This window comes from Symphodus melops, assembly GCF_947650265.1.
Source record: "Symphodus melops genome assembly, chromosome: 14".
Lineage (NCBI taxonomy): Eukaryota > Metazoa > Chordata > Actinopteri > Labriformes > Labridae > Symphodus > Symphodus melops.
The window spans coordinates 3,315,624-3,341,779 of NC_136704.1; the positions used below are offsets into that span (position 1 = coordinate 3,315,624).

The following is a 26,156-nucleotide window of genomic DNA, read 5'->3' on the forward strand; positions in this document are numbered from 1 at the left end:
TCTCCTTAAGGATTACACAAACTCTGCTGTGAGAGAGCTTCTTTCTCCTTCACATGGACACAGAAGCACACACACACAGTGTTATGGAAATGATCACATCCCAGAACAATGCAGAGTTCCTGACCCAGCGGTCCAAGGAGCCATAAATCGGGGTGGTTCAGCGAAGGCCCGACCTCTGACCGCTCCAACACCAGGCCTGTCCTTACTGTCAGTCAGGCCTTTATCTCCAACTGACCCCTTAACATTACCCAGACAACAACGAGGCAAAGTCACAGCCCTGCTCCCCAATCACACGCCTTTTTATTCCCAGCATTTCACACCATGACATCAGTGTGTCCCCTCCGCTCCAGGACCAATCGCTTCCATTCAGACTTGTCATGTTATCAAATACGCAAGCAGCATGTGATTCTACATTAGTTTCAGCTATTAAAAAAAAATCCTCGCTCAAAAGGTACAACAATGGGCAGCATATCCCCAACACACTAATGTCAGGCGTGTTCTCATGCCGTGGTTGTAAACCAGCTTCAGCTCTTCATGTCTCGTTTGAAGAGCGTCCAAGTGGTGGACGGTCTGTTGCTTCGTCCGCCACCTCTGCGTTGTTCTTTTTTTGTCATGTCTTGCCTCAGGAGACCCCCCCCCCCCCCCCCCCCCCCCGAATGACAGGGATAATCTGTCGCTTTAAATTGCGTGTGTGAACGACCAGATCCGGAGGATTTCAGGAGCACTCCTGAAAGTCTCTTGAGTTTTCAAAGTGATGCCTATGTGAAACGGGTTTAATCTTGTATCTCAAGGATTTATTCTGACTGCTGAACACGTACGATAAAGGCTTGTGTCCAGTTTAGAAGGCTTCAGTAGCTTTCACTTCATTCAGCTTGAACATTTTGTTTTCATGTTGCTTGGAGTTGCGTCTTCTCTGGCATGCCTGATGATTTTCACTGGGTTCCTCTTTTTTCTGTTCTCATCATGTGCTGTTGTTGGTCCTATTGGTTTCATGACACACACACCCAAAATGAATAAAAGCTGCCGCCGTCCACAAACTCATCAGCTCTGAATTAACCTTCTCTTGGTGTTTGCTAATATGTCGGATCATAGATCAGAACAGAGAGACAACATTTACACTGAACTGTTATCTTGACTGACATGCAGATATCTGTACTTTTAGAAAAAGCCACATCGTGATCAGACAGTAGCAGATGTGTCATGGAGAACTTGTCCTCTTTGTATGCACCGTTCGTCCTACAGGACACAAATCTGGCATTTTTTGAGTACAAACAGATGATAAACAAGACACCATAAAAGTTTGTTTCCATTTCCTTCAGATTCTTCAACTATTTGCAGATATCGTTTTTTTTATCTCGATTTACATATTGATTCCTGACAAATTGAAATTGACATTTGGTCACCATGCGACATGAGTTAAGACTTTATTAAAGGGGAGTTGGAGCGTTTTGTGTCTTTGGTCCTAAACTTTCTCACTGTTGATCATCATCCTGCAGCACGAGGCGCTGGGGAGCAGATAAGCGCTGGCTTTGCACCCAGAAGCTCAGACATGAAGCGTTGGTGCACGGAGAAGAAAAACGGCCTGCTGTATGAGCGACACCCCTCTGATCATTTATTTTGGATGATTAATTCCCAGATCTAGACACAGGCCAAACTACGGGGAAAATTGTACATTTGGAAAAGAACACTGGTGACAGCTTTTTTCAACTTGAGCGCAAAAAATGCAGCGCTCTCAGACGGCTGCTTTTTACTCAGATCATAAAAAAACACAAACTGGAGGACACGGGGCCTCTCTTTGCACACCCCTTCTCCATCAGAGCTGCAGAACTTCTGGGACCAAGAGCAAATCATTCGTTAGGCTTATCCCAGAGTGTGAAACTCTGTCTTCAACTTCAACCCGTCTATTGTAAAGAGAGTGTGAGAGTCGCTGACACACCCACACACATTGTCTAATTTAATCCACTTGGTTGACATCTTCAGTCTTGTGTGTACACCTCCCTAAATTCCAAGATATTTCAGATATTCCCGATCGGTGGGAAAGCTCCATACGTGATAAATATTCAAGCCCTGGAGATCCTGTCGATGCGTCTGAGCGCAGAACAAGCCTCACACCGCTCGGGTTCACAGGAGTTTTCAAAAGCACAACCACATGAAGGCAGCGTCTCATTATTCCACTCACTCGTCTTTTCCCTTTTACCATCAAGCACTATAAATTATAATTGCTCTGATCTCATTCAAATGAGTTTAATGACAGAGCGATGGGGGTAAATGACAGCTTTTCAAAACACTTTGTGAATCACTAACCTAAACTTTAATCTGTGTTTGCTTTCACCCACATGTTCCTGTGTGCGCGTGTGTTCACATGAGTGTGTTGGTTCTGTGCCAACGGAGGGCAGCGTGCACTAAACGAGATAAAAGAGGGGGCGCCCCCCCGCCCCACAAGAATCACGCTAAATGGAACGTGGACCCTGCTGTTTGTCTGCGGAGGAGGCCGTCCCGAGGCTGGAGACGCTCAGGAATTCAGGCTGAGAAGGGCAGGGCCACCGGGGGGGGGGGGGGGGGGGGGGGGGGGGGGGCTCGGGACTCACTCTGGGTCACTGATTCTAAGGTCACACCCCACCCCACCCCTCCATCCCTCCCTTTTGTGTCCCCATTCAACCTACAATATGCCATGAGCAACAATATTCCTCAACAGCGCTAATGGATCCAACCATCCTGCTGAACGACTCTTTTAATCTGGGATTCCTGTTTTATCACCCCGGGGGTTTAGGGGGTGAGCTCACATTACTGGATGTCAATGCTAATCTTCTTTTGTAATATTGTAATCATATTAAGAGACATGAACATCCTAGGGATCCATTATTATTAAATCTGGGACGTTTGTGTTATTATATTGATCGAGCTCACAAGAAATACTAACAATGGAGTTTAGTTTCTCTGAGGAGAGGTTTGTACACATCTCTTAGTTTATTGTTAAATGTTTGATGTTGAACTGGACCCAGGAGCAGATGAATGAACAAAAAGGCAAAACAAAAGTTTACTCTCTGAGATCCAAAAGTCTAAGTAAAACCAACAAGTGAAAACTGGAACACAGAAGCAAAACAGACCGGCCAGTGAGTCGAGTGTCCGACGGCTCCAGGAACTCAGAAGTCACAAACACACAACAGACAGAAAAGTTGTTTTACAGCAGAAATAAACACATTTACAGCCTGGTAGGAAAAAAAGAAAAAGGTCTGATTAGTTATTGTCATCACTGGCTCACACGGTCACATCAGGAGGCCTCAGCTTCTGCTTTCAACCTATCGTTATTGGCTTCATCCTCTCTCTCTCTCTCTCTCTCTCTCTGTGTTTTTGTGACCCAAACTGTGTTGTATATAACTTTTTCTTTATTTTTCTTCACTTTTGAAGGTGTTAATTGTCATATTTACTTATGTGACGCCAAAAGCATGTAACATGTATTTAAGGTGTTGTGGAAAGATAGGCCTCTCGTATTTAAATGATCGTGGATTCACAAACTGAAGAGAGCAGAAATAACAGGAGGACAGATAAGTGTTGGATGACTTTTAAAAACAGCGACAGAACGTTAGTGACTGCAGCTTTGCATCATTTAAAGTGGAACATACCATCGACTCAGGTTAACAACGCTGGCTACTCAGACTTCAAAAGGAAGCTAACGATTTTTATATATTTTAGAAACCTTTTGTTGTTTAAACGTATCGGCATGCGAGCTTTTCACATGAGTGCAACATATCTAAATTAAAGTTTTTATCAGCTTCCTTTTTTTTTTTTTTTGAAACAATCGACACCCCCTGCGCCTCCAGGGTGCAACCAGGCACACCTGCTTTCAATCTCTATAAACGAGCTGATGGCACACCTGTGCGCCAGATTTTCAATGTGCATCGACATGCATCTGAAACTTTTGTCATGCAACACAGCTACCTGCATGCCAAGTCTCATTATTACACTTTCAAACTTTTCAAAAGCCGAATCTTTTTGGTATTTTTCCTTTAAAGTTTTATTGAGCAGAGTCAGTTTGAGTGTCCTCTCCCCTCCGTTTCCCCTTGCAGTAGTTTAGTCTGCAGCTCACGGGGCGGTTGCTGTTGCAGGAGTTTAGCCGCCTCGTCTCAATGTGATGACAAGCGCCAGAGGAAGCCTTCACACAGCTGGAAGCTCGGGGGGCCCCAGCCTTCAGAGGCCCCTCAACACGAACTTGCTGATGTACAGTTTTGTCTCTTTACTCCTCTCTCCTTATCTGCCTTTTTCTCCTCCCTTCACACTCTCCTTGCCCCCCTCCCCCCTCCGTTCTTCACTTTGACTCTCTGAAACCTTGGAGCAGTTCATGTGGACTCGGTTCATTGACGGTATTGAAAAAGACATTTCTCCAAACTCAGATTCTTGCAGAACGAACGAAATTCACATCAGCCTAAAACTGAAAACAAAGCAAAAATCATTGAACAACACCTGATCGTGTCATCTGCAAAACTCTCCATACATCATCACTGAAATCATGAGGTGCAACTATAACACAGGTTGTGATTAAACTGTGCGTCTACAACCAGAACAAAAGTCACTTCTTCAGTGTGAATAAGCTGCAAATCTGGGCCAACCACTGCTGAGACCCACCGTGGCCCTCGGGCTCACTTAAGGAAGGCCTGTAAAAACCATGACTGATTTACATCTCTGCTGCCTGGGCTTCCACAGAGCCGCACCCCCCCCCCCCAGTCCCAGGGTTGGGTTGTGAGGGCGAAAGACCCACAAAGGGAGGGAGCAGAGTGAGGCCAGGAGAGAATAGCAGTGTGGAAAAGAAAGAAGAGAGATAGAGAGAGAGGAGAGAAAGAGAGGGGGGGGGGGCGTAGGAGAGGGGGTAGAGGTCATGAGGGCAGTGCAGGGCGCTCCCAATCAGCGCTGTGTAAACAGGCCTCCTCCTGGAGTGGACAGGTTGCAGGGGGGAGTCCTCCACGGGCCACTGGGGCTGTCAGCAGAGCAGATAACTGATGGCAGGAATGTGGCATTTGTTCTTAAAAAGAGGGAGAGGAATAAGGAGGGAGGGAGGGAGGCAAGGGGGGAGGAGTTCAACTAGTGGCAGAAAGCGGGGCCGCCAATTAACATCTACTTGATGCATTTGTACAGCCGGGCCTCTGGCTCCTTAAGCCCTGCAGCTGCATCTCTGCTGGCAGGCTGCTCCCTGCTTACACACAGATCCCCTTAACTACACAACGGCTTCAGCCCGAGTCCCCGGCTCTACAGTGCTCACATTGTCAGACAGTTCACTCATTACTGCGTAGACTGAGTCCTGGCCGTAAAGCCTCGAGATGTTCGGCTTGGAAGAGTTAAAATGCACGGCTGAGGCTGATTTTGAAGTTGAGCATCTTATCAGGCAGCCTTCAGAGTTTAAGACCATTTCTAGAGACTACAGTCATCCCTCCAGCTCTGTTGGAGTGCATGGTGCTGTGCTGTCCAGGTGAGTCCAGAACCATCAGCACACACAGGCATCAGCTGAGATGTTCTCAAAGCTTTGACTGCAACGTTAATTAACGGCTCTGTGGTCTCAGCTGCAAAAATACAGAAATGAACCCTCCTCTTCAACGCTCAATGATAATAATAATAACTTTATTTTTAAAGCACATTTCACAAACGGATAAAAACAGAAACAATATAAAAAGAGATTAAGGGGAAAGGAAATCAACACAAACAGGTCTGAAGTTTCTTTTTAAGATTTGTGAGTAACTATTGTAAAAAATAAAAAAATAAAAAAAGTATCTCACTTTCCAGCTGCTGTGCAGAAAAACTATTTCTAACAGGATCAAACAGCTTTATGAAACTGAGAGGTAAAATGCATTGTGTTCATTCATCCACCAACATCCATTTAGATTGAGAAGTGTTCTGTTTAGGGCAAATATTGTGATGCACTTAAAATACGATTAATTTCGATTAATCAATCAGAAAGCCCTGAGTTAATTAGATTAATTATTTTTACCCACCCATAATTGATATTGCTTCCTTTTTTATAAATCTCCGTCTCTGTCCTCTCCATTTACATTAAGATTGTGGTTATGTTGATGGACATCAGTTTAGGAGTTAAGCTGCACCGATGGGATTAATGTGATCCACAAGTCAAGTCCTGTCTGCAGCCTCTGCGTGTGTCCTGTCTGCTCTGAGACGGGCGTTCATCTCCCTCTGATCCCAAAACAGTTATTAGCCTGTCCTCCCATCAGGAGCATATAGAATCAGGATCCGAGTCCCCTGACCTCGCGTCTGCATTCACAAGCTCTCCCCGCGTGCCCTCAAACTGCAAATGGAGCCATGATCCCCGGCTTTGACCCTCCCTCTACCACCACCCGTGGTGGTGGCCTTTGAGGCCAAGTGAGGTGTAAACAAATCCAATATACGCTGCTTTGTGTGGCACCCCAAGGGTCCCAGTGAAGTTACTCTGGAGGTACAAATCACTCTGGGTCACGGTTTGCTTGCTTTTTCTTGCTCTACTTCCTGGCGGCTCCGAGAACGCTACCCAGCCACCTCCCGCCACCGCCATCGTGCACGTTTATTTACATTCAGACGTCTCAGATTGATTGAATGGGCCCCTTTTTTAGGGATAGTACCTCCACAGGCCTGCTTAGTGTTCAAACCGGAGACCACCGTGCAGAGATGGAAAGGTCCGCAAGTTCTGTTCCTTAAATCATTAAACCAGCCCACTCTGGATGTTACACAGAGTGAGGACGTTGGACCTTCAGCTCGGCCATTTATTAGTGTTGGCATCAGCACTTAAAACGCCTCCACAGTGAGGTTGTGTAAAGGATGTGTCTGCATGATTATTTTGGATTTATAGTAAGAATTAGGTTGAATTTAAATGCATGCGTACCCAGCGACCAACTACGACCCTTGTGTCCGAACACTTGTGTCCTGCAGGGTCTCGTGTGCTGATTTGTTCACAAACAGTTCCAGGAATGATCTGTATTGATTTCCTGCTGCTTCGAGCCACTTGAGGCTGAGCAGGGCTCGGTTTGCACACAGTTTAGATCTACTCGACTTTTAGGCTAGCATTTAGGTACGAGGGGTTTTGTGATCATTACAGTTTTCTGAACAAAGGAAAACTATTTAAAAAAACATGAGAAAAAGAGTCTGCTAACATTTTTAAATAGAGAGGTTAGATGCATCAACTTTTTTGCTCGTTTTAGTCAGTGTGTCCAGCTCACAGTCATAAATAAAAAAAAGAGTTGGCTTAATTTGAAGTAAATCATTTTTTAATGTGCTTCAAGAAGATTTATCCATCTGCAGTCATTTCTGGAAAGGTCTCCAGATTCCCGGCAGTTTGTCTTCATTGCTTCACATATTTTTAGGACATGCAGCTGAGCACAGTGTTGTGTAAATAGGGGTGTGCAAACAGTGACGCAGGTCAGCGGGGCAGAGGACAACTATCCATTTCCTGGAGAACAGCCTCCCCTGACCTGGCAGCCAGTTATCAGGTCACAGCGGGTTCAGCCTCAGGGCGGGGCCCGCTGCTTGTAACCATACAGTGTTTTAGACGTCCAGAGGAATTTAGCACAGCGCTGTACTGTGCAAAAACAAGCAGTACTGTCCGACCTGACCTGGACAGCAGTGATATACTGGGGCTTCCTGGTGTTATCTGCTGGTTTCTGACTCACGCTTTAGCAGGTTATCCTCCCTCTAATGTTACTCGTGAGGCCTCGGACTGAACAAATTAAACACTGATGCTATTGACAGTAATCTGCTGCTGTATCATGGTGAGTCTGGCATGTATAGAAGGCATTACAAAGGCAGTTTCAGTATCAGTGGATGCTAACAATAGCTCCTTTGTGTCCAGTTATGTCACGATGAGCTGCTGGCTCATAACACAGGACTCTAAGGAGGCTTCACTTGCAGCGAGGATGCACAGTCCATTGAACGTGCAGCAGATTTAATTGTGAGTGTATGTGAGAGAAAGACAGAGGTACATGCATCTGCCTGCGTGTGAACACATGAATAAGAGATTTTGTTACGGCCCAGCGAATCAATTCACAAAATATGATGTAGTGGCGCTGTCAGACGGCAGTTGCTCCAGATGCATATCTGTGGAGTTCACTCTCAGGCTAATTGGAAGTGACACGTCTGTGAGGCTGCTGACGAGCAAACTAATGTGAGCAGCAATGCAGTCGGACTTGTCAGTGTGGGAGGACGCTGTTCAGTCAAGTCGCAGCCCGTAGATAATTCTGCCCCGACAACAACAGTTGTGAGATTTACATAACAAGTTCACAAACATGTTTTAGACGTCGTCCTCTTGAGCCAGCTGACTCCTCCAGGAACACCAAACATCTCCTCCAGTCGCACCGATTCCAAATCTGTTGCTGTAAAGTTTTGATGATTCATTGGACGATCATCTTTTTATTAAAATGTCCCCGTTTACTTTGGATCAAGATTGCATTCATACTACTTCTTCTTGTTGCATCAAGTTTAAACCAGTAAATCAATAAGTGTCGTTTAAAGATGAACTGTTCTGCTGGTCCCCGTCTTAAAACTCACATTGAAGCTGTTTTCATGCACGCACATGGGAGGACTATCAGGACTTTTTCAGGAGGTTTCTGCAAGTGTGAAAGCCTTATAAGAGAGCCATTTGAACTCTCATATCTTTTTAACTTTTTAAATCATGTATCCATGACTTTCTCCTCATTATGTGCATCATTTATAGTTATTCAATTATTTTGTTTACAGCCTCAGAGGGTGTGTAGATGCACAAAAGTAAGTAAATCTCTCACCGAAACCCTGATTTAAGTACGGTATAACGGTGATTCACTGAGGCTCAAATAAAAAACCTTGTACCATTTACTCGTGCATGTACTTCTAAAATGTTCCCATGTTTCAAAAATCTGGATCCTCATCTTTTCGGCCTAACCGTCATGTTTGAGAGGCAGAGGAGATTTAATTAAATTGGTCTTGGGAGATGTAATTAGGCAACACTGTGAAGCCGCTGCTCTTTCCAAACCCAGCTGGGTTATGGGAGGATAGGTGGGTCTGCGCAGCACGTCCTCAGGCTAGCTAGCTCGCTGGTGCAATCTCAGCTCTGTCTCACAGCATCAGGTATTTTACATATAATGGAGTTCTGGCCTGGTTTCTCTTTGCCCCAGTTTAAGTTCCCTCTCAGCTCTGCCTAATTAGGCAAAAACAGCTTCCTCCTGTATCAGCCTCACATAACTGAGGCTTCTCCACGGACACACGTGTACTTATTCCACTTACTGTATGTTCAACAACGCAGGCGAGGAAGACGGTGCGACACCTGCGCCTTTATTACTGATCAAAGTTGCGCGTTCATGTTTTAACAAGGAGGGACCACATCCCACCTTGACGAAAAGGAGACCTTTCTGGTACGAACACATGCAGCTCTGTTCATTATCGATGGAGGAATGACAGGATTCAGATCTGGGATTGCCATTTGCCGAATGCTGTCACACGCTCCAACGCACTCCAACACTCTAACACACTCCACAAACCAATTAAAGCAAATTGACAGGATTGTTCAAACCGGTCTGATTTGTCAGCTTCTCCCTCCTCTCACAAACACACATCGACACACACACACACACACACACACACAATTTAACGAGAGTGTGTGTCTGTGTTTGCTTTTTTGGAGTGTAAGCTATTAATATTAACTATAACAGGAGAAGACTGAACTTTCAAAGCGTTGCTGTATTTTGTTCACTTTCACAAAAACACAGGAGAGAAGGAGGAACTCCGTCATGACTCTGCAGCACGCTCAACTTTCAGCAGAGCAAAGTTTTCAATCATTAGCATCAATTGGCATGATGCGTGTTAAATAACTATTGAAGCTCTACATAAATAAGGCTGCATGTAGCATAGCATCCACATTTCACTCATACATGACTGAATCTAAGGCTCCTGTTGGGGACATACATTTTTCATAGCGTGTCAATGCTCATTGGTTTATCGCCGCACTTACAGACCCGCTGGGGTGCGAGTTCACTTAAATTAAACTTGCTTTCTGGGGGTTTTTTTGGTTGGGAATATTTAAGTATGCTGTTGGATCTCCATGCTGACAGGGCCTGAAGAGATTTTTCTTCTTTTTTTTTGCGAAAAGCAAAACCTCGGGGTGAGATGTTTATTGAAAATTCAATGAAAAGGACCAATGCTTACCGTGAAAACAGCCTGCAACACATTACGAATTAAGTAGATTCTGATATGAATATACTGTTACACTCAGAAGGGGTTTCAAAAAACATGGATTCATACGTAGCAAGGCAGTGAAGTGATTAAAGACTGGTCTGATTTTTATTCTGGCTTTACTTTTAAATAAGAAATGCTGTAAAACAAAGATTTCGTAAACTTTATAAATGTGCAACTTGAGAGAATCTGATGAATTCTCTCTGTCAAAATAACTCTCGAGCAGCATTTCAGCGCGAGTCAAGTTTTCCAGAATCCCAGCAGACATCTCCCTGAGCATCCCCAACATAAAGTAACAGCAGCCTCTGCCTCACAGACGCCGGATTTCAGCTGCGGTCAGCTGTGTTTTCCAGCACACTTCAGTCTGCAGCAGCTAATAAGACTATTTCAGCCTTCTACCTGCAACCCATGGCTGAGATGCACTCCTCAATAATGCATTAGACAGGCAGGCTAGCACCCCTGGGTCCCCCCCCCCCTCCCCCTCCTCTCCCTCAATCTCTTTCTCTCTCCCCCTGCACATACTGTAAAGCCAAATACAGTGGTGATGATGATGCCTCTGCAGCCTGACTCAAAGGTGAGTAAGGCCTATTGATTTGTGGACAGAAAGCACCACTTCTCATCTTCTCCAGGCTGGGCTGCAAAATGGATTTGAGTGAAGAGGGTGGTGGTGGTGGTGGTGGTAACACACAACAAAAACAAGAGGGAGATGGAGAGGGCAGAGGAGGGGGTGTTGGGCAGGATGAGGGGGGGTGGTCAGAGGAGACGGACAGAAAGAAACAAACTGGAAAAAAAATAAGAGGCACCGGTGCTTTGTTACCCTTTCAGCAGCGGTGACATCACTGCTCAGCTTCCCCCGAGGACGGAGCCGAGAGGAGGAGGAGGAGGAGGAGGAGGAGGAGGAGGGAAGAAAAACAGAAAAGTTGAGGCGAGGAGAGAAGTGGCTGTTGCTCTAAAAGACGACTTTCCTGGTCTTTTTTAACCTCCTGGGCATTTTGTCTCAGCGTTTCAACCCTTGATAACTATCATGTTGTGCTGTACGAGTCGAGAGAGACTTTTACTTCAGCCAGAGAGAAACTATTTCTCCTTACTCGACATGTTCCCTAACTAGAACCTACACGCTGGCCCTGAGAGATGATGAACTGTAGCGGAAGAAAAAAACATGGGGGCAAGCTTTAAATTAAGCTCTGACTGTAGATACCATGCAGAAGGCCCTGCTGCATGATTTAAAGGTATAATACGCAGAATTCTTACATTAAATAACATTAATTGACTGATCCTAAGATAGATTTTTTTGAGAACTTACGTCACCACAAATATTTACAAAATTTATCAAAGCCAGAGAAATTCTTCATTTAAACGCCATGACAGACATGACAGCTTTAACGTTGCCGTGGAAACAAGGGCATTTCCGTCAAAGAGCGCCGCAACAGGAAGCGTGAGCTGCTACTGAGAGCTGCCGTACTGCATGCTGCGGTGATGTAAAAACGTTGGGTACATTACATACAATCGGTGTCTTACGTTTGTCTCGACTACGGTGAACTCGCAGTTCTCTTTCATCGAGGGTTGAGCTGATTTAGCAGAGAGAATCACTCCCATGATTCCCCGCCAGCCTCGACAGTCTCTTTAGATTGAGAGCCCCCTGGTGGTGTAATCTACATACTGAGCCTTTACCATTTTAGTTTTTAGTTTACCATTTAGTCTTATTTTTTGAATGTTTGCTTTGTTTGAAAGAAAGTTAAAACAACCAGGTCATGACAGCAAAGTTCATTTCACAAAGACACATGCTGCGAATAGTATTTTAAAACCTGGGCTCTATTTTACATCTTGTTTGGTTTCGTTAAAACGTATGCAGGTGGAGAACATGCAGGTGCTTCAGGTGACAACAGGTTGTATTCTCTGCAGCCTCACCCAGCACACTAAAGCCTGGTTTGTAGTTCTGCAGACATGTGCTGTAAGCTTTGAGTTCTAATTCAGACTCCTTTACACATCCTGATACATAAACACAAGGTGACCGCTTTAAAAGTCTGCAGGTTTCTTTCCAACACATCATTCTCATTTGTTTAGGTCAAGATTAATTCTTCTGATAAACTTTATTTGCATAAAGACCTCATTTTAAAACAGGTCTAACATGTATGTTTAAGTTTCTGGTTCTTTGAGGGTTTCTTTGAGGGCCTTTAGGGTCGGTCAAAGAGATCGGTCAGAGGATAGGGACTGAAATCAGGCTGAGAGAGAGTGAGTAACGACATGCAGGAAAGGAGCCACAGCTCCGATTTAAACTCACTTGCATTGTGCAAGCTAATGCTGCTGTAAGTTCATGTTTGGTGAGCTAGCTAGCTGAATGCACTTGGTTTGACCCCATAGGCCTCAGAGAAGTGGAAACTGAATTTTGTAACTTTCAGTTTTTTGCTTGTGATGTCTAAACACTCAGTGTGTGTGTGTGTGTGTGTGTGTGTGTGTGTGTGTGTGTGTGTGTGTGTGTGTGTGTCAGCTTGATTCGAGATATTTTTCCCCTTAATTTTAAATTTATAAAGATGTTTTTCAGTCGTTTGTTTTTGCCAACATGCATGTATATATTTTTTGCCATAATGTCCATCAGGTCCCCCATGAATGACTAATTAGATCATCTTTAAGGTTTGGAGCACGTTTTAAAGTCCCCTAATCCCTCATGTCGTTTGGGTGGGAACATTAGATTTACACTCTCTTTTTCAGTCAAATCGTCTGATAAACAGTCACGCTTATAGAGTGAATCAGAGCGGAGCTGAGATAAAGAGCATTGTCTCCTCATTTGTCTCCGTCCGCCGGTGGCTCCCTAAGTGGACTTGCCATTGATAAGTACACAATGCTTCCGTTCCCGCGCAACAAAGGCTCCCACAACCAGATGGCAAATTAGTGCCAATTGTTCAAAAACAATGTGGACGGCTGATGACAGACGCTGAGGGCGCACGGTGGAGACAGCAGCAGGCCGCTGTTTGGACAGAAGATTTTCCCATTCAGACTCCTCCTGTGCTGCGCTCCCACACAGAGCGAGTGAAGGGGCAACTGGGAATCATTATTTAGTACTCCAGGGGCCCGGCCGTTTAACACACATCCGCCAAGTTCAATCTGCACCGACAGACACATGGACCTGTGATTTCTCTTTCAGCGTGTTAGTGGAAAACAGATGAGGTGCTGCTGATTCGCTCGCTCGCGTAACAGTTTTGACAGCAAGCTTTTTTTTCTCCTTTTCTTTTTTTCCCTTCATAATCTGTCCACGCCTCGGGTCATTAAAGTAACACCGACTTCGCAGCGCTTCATTACGAGGCTGACAGATGAAGGTATCAGTCAGCCCCTCTCTTCTTTTTATCGGCGGTGAGAAGTGTGTGTCCATGTGAAGCCGTTTCTCGATTTCAGAGATTTTCCCCTCGCCGTTTCCTCCATCTGAACACGTGCAGCGCTTGCATAACTCCTCTGGAATAAAACAATTTGTGTTGTTTCTGGCCTCTTCCAAAAGGTCTCCTACATGTTAATGACTTCAGCAATGGAGCTGGTGACACATTGCTGACACACTTGACAATTCTCACATTTGTGTGTGCTGGGGAGATGCTGGCAGATGTTCATTTTTATGATGAATTGCACCTCTTGCTCATTGGCGTCTGGCATTAAGAAAATAAAATTACTGATGGCCTGTCGAAATTTCCAAGATATTTTTTCCCCCCACAGTAAATTAAAATGTTAAAATGACTGTTTGGGTTGGTCAGTCTTTACAATGGCACAGAGAGAGTGAGATGAGGTAGTGGTGCTCAGGATTATATTTAGAGAGAGAGAGAAGGAGGGGGAGCTCTGCTGGAAACCACTAAATGAAGAGGCCACAGCTTCTGTTCAAACAAGCATAACAAACCGAGACTTATTTTAGCCTCGCTGGTGAGCGGTCGAGAGGACACACTCCACTGAGCGGACAGCTGCGGTCTTTACCAGAACCACAATCTATTACCATTAGACAATAAATCCAACATGAAAACACAATGCCAAGAATAACAGCCATAAAATGGAAAAAGATCTCCCCCACTACAAACACAGAGCGCTTTGAGAGCGTGCAATCAGCTTTTATTTTACATGGCGAGCTGTTCGTTAACCAGGACCAAAAAGAGGGAACATTTGAAGAAGGCACTTGGAGGACTTGGGATGCAGGTTTGTATTTATTTGAGTTTGATCTCAGAGCCGTACATTTAAACATGTTTGGACACGCCGTTCTGTTTTCTGACCATCTGAGTCACCGTCCTCTGAGCGTCGAGTGGATCTGCTGCTGAGGCCAAGTCGCATAAAGAGGTCATGTTTTCTGGTCTTGACTCATGTTGGACAGTAACTCGTCCACCACTGAGGAGTTTTTTCCCAGGCTTTCAGTTTAAAAATAAAAGTCAACATACGGACTAGTGATCGTGTTTTTTATCTCTTCATCAACATTACGTCAAAACAGGCACCAAGTGAACATCAAATCATCCTCAGAAAGACAAGAAGTAGGAAGGTCGTTTTGAAAGTCTCAGAAACTAAAAAAAAACATCCACCATTAGCAGGATGGAGCCTGCCAGTGGTTTGCCATGGTTACTCCTTCTTCCTGCTTCTTTTTTTTTGGGCAGATTTGCTGACCAGCTTTGTGCATACTGCCACCTGCTGTATCGGAGTGTGTACACGTGTTGCTTGTGAACTCGGGCACCGAACCGTGTTACTGATATGAGCGCAGACCAGAGGGGAAGCAATCGAGCCAAATGTGAACAAATGTGAATGTGACGCATCAAAGACCAACTCCTGAACATTTCAGGGAGGGCTGTTTCTCAAACTTTCTTTGAATGTCTGTTGCACATTACTCAGCGATCTATCCCACTGTCGTCGAGTTAGTCCACACAGATCCAAAATATAAAGCTTATATAATGTGTGAAGACTAAAAACTAACGTCCTGTGGGGACGATGAAGGCCTAACGTGGGACAGTCTGTGGACCAACAGCTCCGTCTCTGCAGCCAGCTAAGGAGAAATTCATGAAAATAAAATAAAACACCTGAAGGAAAAAGAGAAAATCCTTCTAAGTAACTGAAGCTCCTTGGTGAATTCTTCCCTGGAACATTATTTGTAAAGCCACATATCGATTGAACTCTCCTGAAATACCACAGGGGAACATTTAGTATGTTTTCTCCCAGGCCCACAGTGGGGGGGTGGGGGTGGTGCATCTTGAAGAAAACATCGGCTGTTTCTTCTCCCTGCCCCAAACCGAGCCACTCTCGGTTTGAAAATATCAATTCCCCCTCTCTTTCATCCAAATCGGAGCAACGCCCCAATTAAACACAAACACCGTGAATCAAAACACCTGTTAGCGTCGACGCGAGATTTTCAAAGAGGCTCTGAACTTCTTTGAACGTCTCCCTCCTCTCTCCATCTCCTGCCTTGAAGACCACTGATTTACAGCCTGGGTTCATATAAAACTTGATGAATAGAGGGAGTTGCGGGTACGAGGAGATAGAGAGTGTCCTGTGTGCATCAACGGCAGGGGAAAAAAAGCAAAGCTCCAGGGTGACGGAGGGGGCGACATGTTCAGGCAGGTCGACTTAAAAGCAGGTATACAGAGCCCCCTCAGCACGTCCTGGCTCTCTCGTTCCTGCCATTTGTTCTCCGTCTCTGGGATAAAAACCTGAGCTGAAAGAACAGGATGCCGGATGTAGACAGCTCTCCTGGTTTTGGACACGTTTTGTCTGCAATTATTGTCTGAGTTCTCGTGAGAGGAACCTGTGAAGACTTCCGTTCTGTTTCCTCTCTCCCCCAGCTCTTACAGCCTGCGTCCTCTCGGTGGATTCACCTGAGGAGAAAATTGAGCGGAGTCATACGAGACGTCCCATCCTCCCCTCGGCTTCTCCTTCACCCTTTCTTTTCTGTCATTTTGCCTCAAATCATCATTTGGAAATCTACCCCACAATTAAGTCATTTTCCAGGAATTTGGCTCCGTGGTTGTGGAGCCGGTCTGGTTGGGCCGTGCAAAAAGCCAGAGCTGGGGTGTATTTTACTCTCCTCTTCCTCTTAAGTGTCATTTTTCACGTTCTTGGCAGACAGTCGCAGCAGCAGCAGCGGAGGAGACAAGTGAAGGAATTGTCAATACAAAACCGCCATCGCCGCCAGCAGCAGTAAATAAATATCTCACCTGTCCCTTCACTTCCCTTTAACGAAGCGAGACTAATTCCCCACTTGAATCAAGCGGCGGCGATCGGTTTACCAACATCGTCAGCCCTCGCCTGTCATCCCGCCTGACGTGTGTAATGATAACAGAGCTTATGCTACAGCCGTCCTGCCTCATCTCCCCGTCCTCTTTACACGCAGATTAATTTCAGCTGCAGCCTGACAGACAGACGCATCGTCGAAACCTGCCCCGCTGCACAAGGTTACAGAGGCAACACTGGCTTCAGGAATGTGCGTGCACCTGCGCACGTGTGTGTGTGTGTGTGTGAAAATGCATGTATGTGTGTTTCATGGCCTGCCTCCTCTACAGCGTCTGCCAAAGCCACTTCCTTAAACATGTCAGACATAATCCTGTCATTGCTGGAGGGGAAATAGTGGAGGCCCGGCGAGCGAGCAAGCCACAGAGAGACGGAGCGGGGGAGCAGACAGAAGATAGAAAGAGCAGGATATCTGTCCAGGTGTGGCTGTTTCCACCAACACACCTGTGCCACAGACACATTTAGACATAAGCAGAATTATCCTTTCCAAACCTAGCACTTATGCAGCAATTATAGCTGTATTTTAAAAACACAAAGCCACAGTAGCGTGGATAGTGGATGTGGCTTTGAGGTGTTCCTGTGTTTTTGGCAGAGCTTCCCTTTAAGTGGAAAAACACAGATGTCAACAAGCCTTTTCTGGAATCTTGCACCTCATTCTTTTTTCGCACCAACCTTGGTTATTTAGTCACGACAATCTGCAGACTTACAGGATCTCTCTGAATAACCATAGCTTGGTTTGTTTTACTAGTTTAAAGCGCTGCATGACTGAGTGTGTACTTTTACAGCTTGAACCAATACCGCACGCTAGCACGAGCTAACCGCCGTTGTTTGGCACCTGCCTGTCCAACAGAAAGCAGACCAGCTCAGAAACCACCGGCAACAGCAAACCGAAAGTTCACCCTCGATTTAGAGCCAGCTTTATCCGCTTGGCCTTTCACATCACTGTGTTTGTTATTTCTCTTCTTTGCCGCTTTGTCCGCTTCCGTCGTATTTTCCACTTTAAATCCTGTCCAATCAATGACTTGTATTCACTCCTAAACTCACCTGCTGTGCTGTCATTGGCCGGAGGAAATACACCAGCTCCCCGCCCAGAAACATCCAGAACAAACCAGAACAGTAAAGTCCAGTGAGAGGACAGAGTCTCTGTAAACACAGTGACCAGCACACATGTACGGAGGCCCAGAAGGGACAATGGAGCAGCTTCACTTCAGTACAAGTCAATATAAAAATAGTTTTTTTAAAGCTCCTGTCGTTAAGTAATAAGTACATAAGTGGTAACACGGTGACTTAACAACGAGAAATGTTGGAAACGGTTCAGCAGATGATCTAATGCTTTTTATTTGCACCTGTAGAGTCAGGAAGATTCCCTCAGGGCTCCAGAAAGGTTTCGGTTTATACCGTCCTCGCTCCTCTTCACCTCAGCGAAAGGTGACATAAACATCGCACCTTGAAACTGCACTCTGACATATCTGGTATAAAATAGGAGTTTAGTTTGTTAGCTTGATGCTAAGACATTAGGGGTATGGCCGTTATTGGGCTAACAGAATTAGCATTGCGATTGCTATAATTTTGAATATCTACTTTATTGATCAGCCTTTTTAGTTTCTTACTTTCTTCAACACTACTGATGTGCGATTGTTTAAAAAAAACTTTAAACGAGCCATCCCTGCTAATATGGTGACTGCTGACGTTTCCATCACTATTTTTTTTATTTATTTTAAAGATTTATTTTGGGCATTTAATATAGAGGACAGTGGATAGGGTCGGAAATCGGAGAGAGAGTGGGGATAGACAGATAGACTCACACCGCCTGCGTGAGGACTGGAGCCTCGATACATTGCACTGCCACAATCCATCACTATTAAAGGATCCAGTTATGCAATTCATTGAACTAAGTAACACCTGGAGATGCAGTTATTTAAAAAAAAACCTCATGAGGCATGTCAAGGCAAATATATTACATAATATTATTCAGTGAGAGTCCAGATAGTAATTTCTAAGCAAAGCCAGCACAAATCAAATGATGTCAGGAAGTAAGTGGGATAACTCAGACACCTTATCTGTCCCAGACCTTGGATTTTAGTGCACCTATGAGAGACTACAAACCTGTTTCAGTCTTCCCAACAACCGCACCGAGTCAGAGATTGTCCCTGCTCGAACAACACGGGCGCTCTGATAGCAGAGGGAAGCGACGGGCTGGCAGGAAGAGATACAAGATACCGTCCTGAAAATAAAGAAGTCAGCCTCTCCATCCCATCTGTCACCGACACCAACCTGCCGTCTCCGCCGCTTCAGATTGTCTTGGCACCCTCCGCCTTCCTCTGTTCGTGAGAGCGGAGATTTCTTGGCTGACAGACACAAGCTAAATCTAAAGAGCATGTGCAGTAATTCTAACTGAGCCTGCTTGTTTTTGTACACCGAGGCTGCACCGGGGAGAAACTGGAGATGCAGTCTCACACAAATGGTGACAAATTATTGAAGGATTTAAACTTTAATAAGAAATGATTGGTGACAGTTTAATGTTTGAGATTATTATTTTTTTCTGCTTTGGTCACTTTTTCACTTTAGAGATAGCAGACATTTACAATTTACAGCAAGTTCTATGTTTGCATGTAATTGCCAAAATCAGATACTTTAAGATGATTTTCTTGAATGAAATGAAAATGTGAAATGAGTTGCCATGAATCATCAGTTTTCAGTATGAGTAAAGTCAGAGTGAAACATTCAGCTGTTTGTGTTCAGACATGCAGCAAACTCTTTTCAGGAGTTTTGTGCAGATGTGAACAAGGCTTTATTGAAATGTGATTTTGGAAAGGCCTCTTTTGAAAACGAGATCTTGATCGAAAAAGACACCCAACTTTTAAAAAACTAATGGATCCAACAAGAAACTACAACAAAAAATACTTCTCATCTTGGCAGAACTTGAACCTGGCAAAACAACTGCTAGTATCTAACTTGGCACTATATCATTTTGCTAGTTTGCCTGGATGTGAATAAACGTTTCCTTAACACAAGGGGCCGGTGTAATTACCCACACCACTCAATAAATGCAATACAACTGAAAATACCCAAATTCCTGTTATATTTCATCATTAAGAGTGACTAAACTTTGCAGTGTCGGCGGCCAAAATGATCACAAAGGTATCCGAACTGTAATCATTCCATGAGTTGTTTGACTTTGTTGGAGAATTTAAAGTAAATAAATGCAGCCAAATATAAGGATGGACAAACTGTCTTCTTTGTAGCAGTGTGAAGTTGGCACACTTCTTTTTCCTGCCAAAGCGGCATCAGTTGCTATACGATAGTTTTCCTCTGGTTCAGTCCAAGTTTTGAGGTTTTTCTCCCTCCCGACAAAATGCAGGAAAGCATTCCAGCACTTGTACCGTGCAGCTGCAGTCCAACATTAACAAAGCCCTCCGAAGCATATATCACTCTGCCATGGAATTCAATCTTTCCCAGAGGTTCACGAAAACAAACCATATTCCCCTCAACCAAGGCTGGAAGTAGCATCTGTCAATAAAGCAGAAATGAAGAGCTTGATTATACAGCTGGCTGGCCGGGAGCCATCTCTCCGAAGACAGGAGAGGAGCGAAAGAAGAAGAAAAGTAAGAATTTGGTTGTTTTACTTCGGCATGGCCCTTCCTCGCCCATGCTATGCAGCAGCTGTAAACGCACCAGTCAAAACAAATGTGGGATGCCAAGGGCTATTCTGCTTTCTGCACACACCCCAGCTCCACCTATACACACAAACACAAACCTTTACCGACTTCTTCTTCTTCTCCTCCGGTGTGCATGCTTTATGAGATATCTGTTGTGCTGTGTGAGGCCTGTGGCTGACTGGAGCGTTCATCCACCTCTCCTCGCTGCACATTGAACTTCCTCGTGTGGATTCAAACACAAATAATCCGTTCGTGAACAGTCATGTTTGGTTTGAGCGCTGATGGATACGGCAGGAGGCTCTGGAATCTGCTCACATGCATGTGCTCTGCTGTAAAGAACTACCTGCGTGCTTGTGTGTTCGAAAGCCTCTGTGGGTCGACAGAACACTTCAGAAGTGCCTGATGATGAAGTCTGAGAGCAAGAAATGCAACTGGAGCTGATGCACAAAGCAGAGAGCAGCTGTAAAAATGTCTGTAAATACATAAATATACACAAACAGCTACAGAGGAGACAGGGCAGGTATGGTTTTGTGCTGAAATGACTCTGCTCGTCTCTCATGGGTGCTACTTGATGACAGGCCAAGTGGACTGCTCAAAGGCTGTGCATGCGTTTGCGTGTGTGTGTGTGTGTGTGTGTGTGTGTGTGTGTGTGTGTGTGTGTGTGTGTGTGTGTGCAGGATCCACATCTCCTCACCCGGTGGAGCCAAGCTGCATGAAGCGCTCCAACATCCCACCTAGCAAAATAAACCGGACGATTAAAAAACAACATACAGACCCAGCTCCACTCGGGACCTTCACCTAAACTTTTCCAGTGCTGCCTTCCCCCCTTTCACCCCCCCCCCCCCCCTCCCCTCCTTCCTTCCCTTCTTCCCTCTCCTCCTTTCTTCTTTTTCACATGCTTTTACAGTGAGGTACGCTGAAAGCTCTCTTTGTTGCCACGGTCTGTGGCGTTTGAATGGTACCAAACAAGCGCCCAAGTGCACCGAGCCCCCAAGACAGCCGCTGAAAAGAATTCTTCCCCTGACTTCTCCCTGGCCGAGCGACAATGAGTGGGACCACTCCTTTCTAGTCAAGCCCGCACTAATGGCTAAGACAATATTTGCAGGAATGAAGGGGATTTAATTTGCATTCAGGCTGTCTCCATTTCTTTTCACAAGTCTCCGGCCTGCTCAGTTCAACTGTGCCGCAGCCTCTGAAAGTTTGCATTCTGCCGATTTCACTTTGATTTTTTTCTCCCCCCCTCGTCCTGTCTTCTTTTTTTCGGCCTTTCAAACACCATTTGCTGCCCTGTGCTTAGTTTCTCTAATTCGAAACGGGAGGAAGGGGGTAGGGGGTGCAAGGAAGGGAACAGGTGTGGGTCAGAAGAGGAGAAAAAAAAAACTGTCTTAAAGAAAATAAATACCTCTCTTTTCTTAAATAAAAAACCCATCCTGGTTTTTACACAGTCTAACTAATTGCATTGGTTTTTAGATTATCCTCAGGTGCAATACAACTAAATCAGAGCCCTCGTGATCCTGAACGGTCCACATGAAAGTGCGACTCAAAAATATGTAGATAGAACAGCCTGCAGGATTAACTATAAAAGCTTTTTATCTAAAAACTGATATTCCAAAAGCTATTGTTACAGGTTCAAAAGTAGCTTCCGGCTACAAAAATAATTCCTCGGCCGGCTCCCGATTAAACAAAGTAATTAGCAAAGTCGTTTTAAAAGCACGGTGCTTTAGATTACAAAAGAAAATACAACAGGCACAAAAAAAAAAAGCCCCTAATGCTGAGTGACAGCAGAGCGAGTGTGGAGATGCCGTAAAACACCAAACTGTGTTTTCCTCCGGGCTTTTTGAAGTCCTTTAAAGCAGCGCACACACACACACACACACACACAGACACAGACACACACACACACAAAACGCTATACACACAGCACTAATTATCACGGCTACGTTTTTACCCATTTGATGCTGAAAATGAAAATGTTCCTGAGGATTGTTACCATAGAAATCGCCTCACTAAATGCCTGTCGCATCAATTGCTTCTGTATAACTGACTTTTTTGTTTTCGTGGCCCGTGAGAGGCTCAGCGCGGAGCGGCAACAAAGGGACGGCGAGGAGCGACGTCAGTTTAAAATAAGAGAGCCTGGAATGCAGCCAGAAGGTGTCCGTCTACACACACACGCTGACAGATCGTTTTCATCCTTAAAGACGACAGTGAAATCTATATTTGTGATGCAGCGCTGTGAAGCAGTGATCTGCTGCCTGTTTACTGCGTGAAGAGTCGAGCACCTACTGTGAGCACCATTCTGCTGAATCACTTTCACATGCATGCATGGTTGTTGTATTTTTTACAATAAAAAAAAGTAACATCTCATTTCATTTGTTTTGTTTATCGGGGGACATTTGAATGAATTTATACAAAGAAAGTGTAAATATGGTTTCACCAGATCTGACGCTGGACTCCACTGAGTAAAGGACAGTAAAGAATCACACCTGCGTCCTACAGTTGCAAGTCAGAAAAACAACATGGACACCTCCAGGAGTAACTTTGTTGTTGTTAGCTAATACCAGAGGATAACAACACACTACGTGATAGTTTGTGCACAACAATAACACGACAACATGTCCACAGAGAAAACTTGTACCACACCATCGGTGTGTTTGATTGAATCAGGAGCGAGCGCTTCATTAACAGGATAGTTACAGCTTTAATGTATGGTTGATGCACATGGCAGCCATGTTGGATTCTAACTCAGGCGACTCCGACGGCCCCCTGATGGCTTCAGGGGACCGCCGTGGACCGGTCGTGACCAGCGCATCAGCCGCTGGTCGTGATTGTACATCTGGACCAGGGAGGATTATATTGGAGCTATAGCATCACAATCATCCTGCACCAAACAAAGCCCAAAGCTCTGTCCAAGCAGACAGGCAGACAGACGCCCCTCCCTGCAACAGCACAGCTCCAGAAGCACTCGCATCCACCTGGAGCCTGAAGGGACGTGATAAATCATGGGCAGCCAGTACAGGAGCACTGCAGAGAAGAGATTTAGCAGCATCAAATGCCAGAACAAACTGATGATTAATGAGCATGACGTCACCCTTCTCTCCTGGCTGCACGCATAATGAGAACCAGTGTCCATCAGTATCTTTTAGCAACTACTGAAGACTAACCAACCCAACTATTACCTCAACGTATCGTAACGCCCTCGAGGAAATATAAAAACATTCAAACTTGGATACCAGAACACTGTAAGATAAAGGCTGTTGCTCTGCAAACGAGAAAGAAAAAAAATCCAGGCAAGTTTTGTTGACAATAATTTGTCCTCCGAGGTTGTAGCGCTGACATTGTTCCTGCCTCTGAACTGCAAAACGCTGCTGTTTTAAAGACATCTTTCAGCAGGAAAAATACATGTAGCCTCTGTCAGGAGGTTTGTGCCTGTGGGAGCGTGAGATAGTAAACAGACGTTTGACAGGGCTGTTCACGCACACCACAATAAAGCCGAGTGTGTTCGCGTATTCTCTTTGAGATGTCGGAGCGGCGCTCCACGTGGGGTTTTTGCTTTTGCATGCACGCAGTTTTTCCTGAAACTTGTTTTGTAATCATAAATATTCAGTTGACAAATTGAAGAAGAATAATAGGGAGAGCTGTGCAAAAACAAGATGTCTGACCCTGTGGATGACCTCTGCAAAATAAAGCCTGATATATTTTAGTTTTGAATACCAGCTGCAGGAATTTTATTTCAGTTACAGCTTTTCATTCAGACACCTGTGAGTCATCTGCTCCCAGGAATTTACAAGCGTGAGACACTGATTGTGTTTTTTTTCCTGAATCACTGAGCAAAGACAAGGTGTGTGTGTGTGTGTGTGTGTGTGTGTGTGTGTGTGTGTGTGTGTGTGTGCATAATGTGAAGCTAAGACACAAGGTGCCTCCTCTGCGATTCCCTCATTAACTTCCAATTATTATTCCTCTCCAAATTAGCACCACTGAACTTTAATCAGCTCTCAAACGGATAAAAAAAAAAGGAGAGATAAAGAAAGTTGGATGAACTTTAGAGTCCAGAAGCAGCGAGGAAAACACCAGCAACCAAACTCCAGTCAATAAAAAAGTACTTTTAGCCTCAATCCACCCACAGCTCCAAAACAGGTCGGCATGCTGGGTGTGTAGGGTCAGCAGAGAGGCATCTGCTGTCAAATCAAACCTGGTTGTCACTCACACACACACACACACACACACACACACACACACGAACACACAATGATGAAAAAAAAAACATGAACAACTTGTAAAAAACCGTGGAAAGGTAGAGTGAGAGCTGGAGAGTGTGAGTTTGTGAAATGGGAGAGAACAGCTGAGGTTTTGAAATGTGTGTTGGTGTGTTGGGAAGGGGGGGGGGGGGAATCTGGGGAGAGAAGCTCACTCATATTGAATGAGCTCCCAGCTCGCTGTTTGCAGCCGCAGCCAGGTCTCAGATTCAGGGGGACCAGCTCCTCCACCATTTTTTCGCCCGCGGTCATATTGACTCCAGCCAGGCTGTTGGGTCTGATATGACTGCAGGCTATGTGTGGGCTCGGCTGCACCGCTGCTTGGCTGGTTTCTCCGTGGACAAGGAGAAAAGGGGGGGGGGGGGGTGTGTTAGGAGAGAGTGAGAGGGGTTTGGAAGAAACCCTCAGAGTGTGTTTAGTTTTCCACAGGGCGAATACCCGCGCTCCCATATTCCAGATTAACGAGATGAAGTCCCGACGATAACGATTCTGACAGCTTGTCTGTCTGCTATCTGCCTCGCAGAAAGTGAGAGCGAGCCGGCACGGCACGAATTCCAATGAGCACGGTCCGACCACTGTTTGCATCGGTAATTGCGTTCCCAGAAGGCGTCTTAATGAATCTAAATTGGTAAGAGCTTTATTCCTGTTCCACTGATCATGATAAGATGATGTACTATCTGGGCACTGGTTCATTAAACTCAAAACTCAGTTTGAGTCAGAACCAAAATAATAATCATGAAAACTCAGCAATGCACATAAATCCAACTTTTCACATTCCTATCATCATGATATCATTGTGTGACGCTGCCACAGGTGAAATACTCCTGTTAAGGCTATACTTAGAGAATGACAGGTGTCCACCCTCTGTGCTGTAAAACTGAGCAAGAACTCGTTACGACGGCTCGTTTGACTCATGAGAATCCACCCGACGCGTTACAGCTTCCTGTCGATTCAGATTCTGGGAGTGAATTATGATGACAGCTTCTTATAAAACAGAAAGACCCTGCGTCTGTCTGTCACGACAGACGTTTCTGTTTGAAGACCACATGTTCCTGATTTTCCAGCTTTCGTTGAACTGATTTGACTCCATGTGCAAGATGCACAGACTAACATGTAAAGGGAGAGTTGTTTAGAATTGCAAATGCTGCATTAGGTGGTTGAAAGGCAGACTGTATGCATCACAGTCCAAACCAAGCCAACGGCCAATCAGATAAGAGGAATATCCCCTACTCATTAACGTCTTGATCTCACACCCACTGAATTCCCCTAAAGAGGGAATTCAGTGAGTGGATACCAGGCGCTGTCTCACACACAGAGAGCTGCTTTCATGTTGCTTTTGTTCCGACATACGGATGAAGGGAACGGCCGACGATGAGTGAGTCCTCGCGGCCTGTCGTTTCAGAGTCGATCCTCAGGGTAGCTAACATCGCTCGGCCCCATCGGCTGTTGCAGAAGTGACATGAATCAAAACATTTGTAATGAGGACATTAAAGAAAGTTTTTTAAATCAGGAATTATATGCAAGCAGAAGCTACATCCATGGACACAAATGGAGGATCGTCTCCTTTTCACATCGGGATGCACACACTCAAAACACACTTCAACTCCAAGTTGACTTCCTGTTTCAAACATGAAATCTTTTAGGAACATTTGTGAGCAGAAGCCAGGCTCTCGTGTAGACGGAGCTCCGCCCCCACTCATGCACGCCTTCACCTTAGGAGCAAAGGCGTGTGGACAACAGGAACGTAAGGAGTACAAAGTGTTTCGTTGAGCGTAGAAGGAGGATGAAGACCCCAAACAGGGTGCACGCACAAAGTCTCTCTGAGCAGAGTGAGGTG

The 26,156-nt window shown here is 45.1% G+C and overlaps 1 long non-coding RNA gene across 4 annotated transcripts in view; it reads right to left on the minus strand.

Annotated features, from left to right (window-relative positions):
* LOC306835285 overlaps positions 1 to 26,156 on the minus strand; it is an 83,322-nt gene that overhangs the window by 29,659 nt on the left and 27,507 nt on the right. Inside the window, exon 3 of one of the 4 annotated variants that reach the window (XR_013780609.1) lies at positions 14,942 to 15,995. The exons of 2 other annotated variants lie outside the window; for them this stretch is intronic. This is a non-coding gene — a long non-coding RNA (uncharacterized lncRNA). Of the gene's footprint in view, positions 1 to 14,941; positions 15,996 to 19,058; positions 19,918 to 26,156 lie in introns of those variants that run through there. One more of the 4 variants, XR_013780610.1, reaches the window with a different exon arrangement.